The following is a 6,843-nucleotide window of genomic DNA, read 5'->3' on the forward strand; positions in this document are numbered from 1 at the left end:
ATTCTAACCTACAAGAAATTGGATGGTGAGACCATGTATGAGTTGTGGCAAAGATTTAAGGACCTATTACAACAGTGCCCAACTCATGGAATTCCAGATAAGATGTTTCTACAGGGGTCTTGGCCCCAAAAATAGAATAGTGGCTGACCAAATTTCTTTGGGTTGTTTGATTGGACAATCTTATGAAACAGCAACCCAACTCCTTGATTGTGTGGCCAAGACCAACAAGGAGGCAGAAAAGGACCAATACTTGGCCATATTGTTTGGGCAGCTGGATATCTTGGCCAAAAAGGTCAAGGAACTGGAAGAAGTGTCCCAGAAAAAGGACAGGTACATCCCACCTCACGAGCGTCTAAAGACAAAGAAGTAAGAGGGTGGGTAAATTAAAGAGGTCCTCTCACTCATCCTCCACAAAGTCAAAGAACATGACAGAGTGTTGGAAGAGATAAGAGAAAATGTCTTGATGGTAAATCAGATGGCAACCTCTCATTCCATGTTCATTCAACTACTGGAGTCCCAAATGGACCAAGTGTTGTCTTCTCTCTACCCAGAGCCAGAAGAGGGGATTCCTTATGAAAATGAGGGAAACCCCACTAATGGAACTTAAGTGGGGACTTGCGTCGTACCACGAAGTTAACTAAGGCACTTTTTGGGAGGCAACCCAAGAGTTTATCACTTTATTTTTATTTTATAAATAATCATGTGTTGATTGTGCAAGTTGAAGTGTAGAAAGTGTTTGAAAAATGCAGGTTGGTGAGCCAAAAGTCCAGTCGGCGCATTGCCGAAGAGGTCGGCGATCCCGACTTGAACCGCCGTTTGACTCAAGATGTTTTTATATTGGAGTCTGTAAAACTCGACGAGCCCAGGAGCATATTGGCGAATCGCCGATTGGGTCGGCGATCACGACTTTGACCACTGTTTGGACCCCTACAATAACTGGAGCTCCTGTAAAACTCGGCGAGGTAAGTTCCCTCTTGGCATGTCATCGAGTGAGTTGGCAAGCAATACTAATGTCGTCGAATGGGCAAAGAACTGGACGGTATTTAAAGGTCAAAGGTTTAAACTTTCAAACTCTCACTTTCGAACTTCCCAAACTCACACCCGCACTATAGTTTCCATATTTTCATATTTTTACTGTATTTGAGTCGTTGATTGTTTGCTCGAAGTTGGAATCTTTGCCCCTAGCTTTTCAAATCTTGATTATTCGGCATCTAAGGTTGGTTTTCCGAACGCTGAATTCATTTTTAGTGATTTGTACTCTTATGCAACATTTTTTGCCTTAGTAATGGGTGCTAGGCCTCTCTGATCATAATTGTGTTTACACGTGCCTAGTTTAACTTTAATATCGTGCCATAAATGCCTATAATGTTGAATTCTTAAGTATCTCATGCTTTAAAATTCATTCAAATTGAGGGGTTGTGCTTGCGTGTTGTTGGGTCTAGTCGGGTGAAGTCTAAGTATCCCACATTTGTGCCAAATGACGTATTTTTCCCAATGATGGAGCGGTTGACGTTATTCTTAAGGGTAAAAGTCATCAAATGGTCAAATTTGGCAAAACTGGGAGAGTCTGAGTATCTGGGGCATGGGTGTAATGGGTCTTAGTTGAATTAGAGGAGTGCATGTTTTGATTTTGTTTTCGGGTGTTGCAAGGTTGAATTTAGGAAGTTGGGTTAAAAGTAGGCACATTTGGTCGTTTGGCGAGCTGGGTGGACCTCACCGAACCACTCAGCGGTTCATCGAAGTTCCCTTTATCGCTTTTAATTTCATGCTAAACTTGAAAAAGGTTCTGTAAATTTCGGCGAGAAGCCTGAGTTCACCGAGTGCACTCGGCAACTCCCCGAAGGTTCTCCTTGATCGCCCTTTGTCTGCACCCCTGACCCTTAATTGCACTGTAACTTTCAGGGGGCTAAGCCAAGCTCGCTAAATGTTGTCGGCGATTTGCCAAAAGGCCTTTCCCATCGCCGACAAGCTGGTTGTCTGAGAACTTTTGGAGCCAATCCTTTCGGCGAGCCCGATTTGACTCGCTGACTGGTTCGGCGAGTCTGTCTGCAATTTCTTTTCGGTGCTTTTTCTTGAAATGTTTCTAACTCATTTTGATGTTTTTGAAAGTGTGGCAAGGACAAACATCGACATGCCACCCCAAAAAAGAGCACGGGGTATCACAATCAATGAAGGGGTTTCAAATCCTCCTAAAAAGCAAAGAACATAGCCCCCAACGTGAGGTCAGAGCTAAGGCAAGAGGCCTAACCATTACAATCTCAGAGGGATGAGATATGTGCTAGATCTCACCCTGACTCAGCAAGAGTCCCTTCAGCTTCCACCCCAGAAGGTTCAATGCCAGCTCTAGCACCTTTTGTGGCTCCAGTGCCACCAGTAGTACCTCCTCCCAGGCTTTTAAATAGGTTGACAGGTGATGGATTGCGAACTATCTTCGAGGAGAAGATGTTATCTACAAAGGGTCTTGAGGGCAAATACTCCGGGGTGAGGGACACCCTCGACTTCCACTGGTTTGAGCAATTCACCAGGCTCTGAGGCTCCTTATTCCTTCATGGGTCCAACAGTTCTATACAGGGTATGGTGACTTGGTCCCGAAGAGCAAGAAAAAGGCCAGCAAGTTCAAACCGGTTAAGTCGGTCATGGTCCGGGGTAAGGAAGTTGAATGCAATGACGAGTACATCAATACTGTACTTGAGAGGGGTCTTGGAGCTACAGTGGCATATGAGGGTTTGCCGGCTATTCAGTCCTTGGATGACTTGGAGGGCTGGCTGGCTCCATTGATTTATGGTACCACCCCGAGGTGGATCGAGGGAAGAGTCCCCATAGAGAAGAGGGATCTGATTATTGCTGCTCGATTCGGCTTTGGCTTCATAACCAGCACCATCATGCCATCCCAGAACGAGTCCATCCTTCACCACCCCAAGGCAGCCTGCCTTGGGTCAATCATATCCTGGAGGAGCATCAACCTGGGACTCCTTATTGAGCGGGAGATGGCCATGAGAGCCAAGCAGAGGCAGACTTCCCTACCATTCCCGGTCTTGATAATAGAGTTGTGCCGGTGTACTGGAATGCCCCAGGATGATATGAGAGATATAAAGGTTACCCCTTCGTCCTCTACTGACATCTAACATATTTAGGCCAAGTACACACGAGAGGAGGCCGACAGGAGGAGAGCAGCTCCGGTGGATACATCCCCGAAGGTGGACATTGATTCAATACCTGCAAAGGCATCTTTGCCTACTCCAGCCTTTGGGCATTCATGTACATCTACTCCTACCTCTTCTTCACAGGCTCTAGGTGTTTCTACCTCCTCCCAACCCGCCAAGATTACTCAGGCCATGATCCTGAAGATGGGGCACTTAGACCATTTAGCTGATGTGAGGTCTAGTAGATTGGAGGCTGCTATGCCATGGATGATCGAGGCTGCTATTTCAGCTGCACTTAGCCCCCCTCCTAGCTTTTATTGATGATTGACTGTGAAAGTCACAACTTGTGAGAGTAGACAGGGTGAGTCTTCTAAGGTGACGATTTGAAAGGTGATATTGCGAACCTGAAGAAGGACGTCTATCTAAAGTCTGCTGACTTCACTTTACTATTGGAGGCCGCTGATGATGTTCATGCCCCAGAGACTTGAAATTCCTTCGGCTACCACCAAAGATGTACAAAGGGATAGCACAGCAGCTGATGAGTCGAAGGCAAAGACCGACGAGGAGCAGATTGAGGTGAGAGAGGAAAGCATTTATGGAGATCCGCCAGATCTGGAAGAGACTATTGTACAGACAGTGATCTAGACATCGCGGACCGAGACATCCATGGCAACTCCTAGTGAAGCTGGTACCACTGTTGATGTGACTCTGGGCACTGATGCCCAAGTTCAGAGCACTACACATGGGCAATGATGCCTAGACAGATGGAATGACTATTTAGATAGGATTCATCTTTACCTACCTCTCTGTCTTGTTTATTTGACTTTAGGACATTTTATTGTTTGCATCTGAGGACAAATAGCTTTTCTATGTGGTGAGGCCCACCTTGTGTGATTATTGTTTTATTTATATATTTAGGTTTTTGAGCTATAAATTGTGCTTATCACTGTATTGTTTGAATGGTTGAGCTTGTGGCTCCTTGTTTTAATTGGAAATGATTTTTGACCCTTCCAAAAAAATTTGTGCCACCTCTTGTTTGAGTTTGAATATGGTTGTTTTCTTGCGAATTTGAGTATCAGTCTTGATCAATACCGATGACTTGAATAGTGCTCATAATCGAACAAAAATGAATGTGCGGCTACGATGAGGCCAAATGAAGTTGCATAGGCAAGATGTAAACTTTTTGCATCTCATTTTGACTAGCCAATGTTCAAATTGAGTCTCTTGTGATGAACATTGAACACTAGTGAAAGTGTGGAGTCTTGTGTGACATTGGTGTCAATGCCTTGTGTGATGAGCTTACTGTGAACCATGTGTGCTGACACCTAGAATTTGCCCCATTGGACCGTTGACTAAGTGATGCAATCTCTTGAAGTGATATTAGGAAACTTTGAAGAGTGTGAAACCATTTGACACTATACCTCTTTTGTGGCCTACCTTGTGAGTGTGTGATCTTCGCTTGAACACTTTTTGAGCCTTACCATTTTCTTGGAAGAAACTTGATGAAATTGCGACATTTCTTGATCCATTACCCTTAATCCTCATGACTTATGATTTGTGTGAATAGCCAACTTAGGCCAAAGTGTGGTGAAACGAGAAGGTAAATCAAGAAAGAAAAAAAGTCCCATTGACCCATGGTTTTGAGAAATATGGAACCTCTCCATATAAAAAAAAGAATGAAAAAGTTATGGAATGAAGTTAAGAAAATGCAAAAAGAAATGGGGTGTCCAACATCCCATGAAAAGTGAATAATGGGGTGACATTCGAGCATGAATGAGAATGAGAAACAGAAGGGAATAAAGTGTTCTTCACACCACATTTCATGAGGATTACAGCCATTAAGCCTAAATGACCATACATTTACACTAAGCCCCGTTACAAGCCTTGAAAAGACCTTTTTGATCTTGATTGAGCTGAAATAGTTGTTGGTTTGAAAATAAGGGCAAACCTATGAGTGAATTCATGCATTGTGTTCATCTTTCTGAGTGTGAGTGTTGATTGTGATTTCGGAGCTATAACTTGTTTAACCATTGTGTGTGAATATGGAATCATTATTTGTGTGAGGGTATTTGAGTACCTTTGTTGAGCTTGAACTTGCATTTGAAGAAAGTATGGTGAACTTGAGATTCTTTGATAATGGTGAGTCACAACTTGAATTTTTGAGTGCACGATTGATCCTTGCATGAGTAGGTTGAGTCTTTTTGTGTGCATTCATGATTGAATCTTGTGTAGCACTGTTTGAAACATCCTTTTTGAACTGCTGAACTTGAGTTTTACTTGAGGACACACAAAAGTTTAAGTTGGGGGTGTTGATGAGTCCATTATTTAGACTCATTTAGGTCTTTATTTGGATAGATTTAGTGTCCTCAAATGCTTATTTTGTGCCAATAACTGATGTAAAATCCTTGTTTTCCAGGTATTGGATTGAGGAACAAAGCAAGGACAATAACGAGTAAAAACGAACAAGGCAGCTGAAAGAACGAAGAAAAGAAGGCATGTTAATCGCCTAATCCATTGGGCGAATTGTCGAGTGGCTATTACCTCACCTAAAGTTCTAGTGTGCCAAGCCCTAAAGGAGAAAGTCAAGCGTGCGAGAGAAATGAGTAGTCGGTGAGTCGGTGAGTCGGCGAACGGTTTTGTGATGCAGTGTTGGATCGCTCAAAGTTACAGAACTTGACGATGTTGAGAGCCAAAGCAAAAAGGTGATGCAACTGACCAAAGGGCGGATCTCCGAGTTGATCGGCGATCCCAACTTACTGTGCCGAATGGCCCTTCGTAGCATATTTTTGGCGACTATAAATACATTTTCAAACATTATGTTTAGTATCAAATTTTATTCTGAATATTCATTAGAGAAATTTTTGAGTATGAACTAAGAGTATTGAGACAATATTTTCCTTAGCTTTCAAAAATTGAAGTTTTCCATTTTTGAGAAATTAGAAGTGGGTCTTTGAGATTCTTCAACCTTGACTTTGTAAAGATGAAATTAATCTTACCCAGTTGATGGAAACACAATTTAATAATGATTTTTATCTTTTTATGATGTTTAGTTAAAATCCCAAATCTTGGGGTGTGATTATGGGTTGATTTAGCTTTTGGGTATTGCTAATTGTTAGTGTAATTGTTGTTTAAAAGTGATTTCAATCAGTAATTGTGGTTCAATTTAAAGGGTTGTAGTTCCAAATGCAACTCTACCTTTGTGTTTTTGGCTTGCTCGAGAGAGAGGTTTTAAAACCAAGATTACTGATTTGATGGTCTGTGGGTATTGGGTTCTCATGGGTTCAGCTCGAGAGAGTGAATCCTAAACCATTTTCCACACATTCAGCTCAAGAGAGTGAATGGACTAAAGCGTAGGCTGTTCTTAATTGCTGCTTGTTGGTGTTCGAGAGAAACCAACTTGATTCGGGGTAAATTGTTCGATAGAAAGTTTAACCCCACTAAAGTCTAGCTTATTCACTGATTTACAGCTATTTACTAATAGTTACAATCATCCACATATCTATATTAGCCTATAATCCAATCACATCCCAAGAACTCGTCTCATTACTTGTTAATTCGTGTTATTTGCTATTGTTGTAGCTGATAATTACAATCAAAACCCCCCCTGTTATTTTACACTTGTGTCACTTTTAAATTTGAATTATGTTTTTATTCGTAAATATATATTCCTATGATTGACTTGAACATATTCGAACATTGC

This window comes from Solanum verrucosum, unplaced genomic scaffold, assembly GCF_900185275.1.
Source record: "Solanum verrucosum unplaced genomic scaffold, falcon-dt-bn FXZP01000241.1, whole genome shotgun sequence".
NCBI classification, from domain to species: Eukaryota; Viridiplantae; Streptophyta; class Magnoliopsida; order Solanales; family Solanaceae; genus Solanum; species Solanum verrucosum.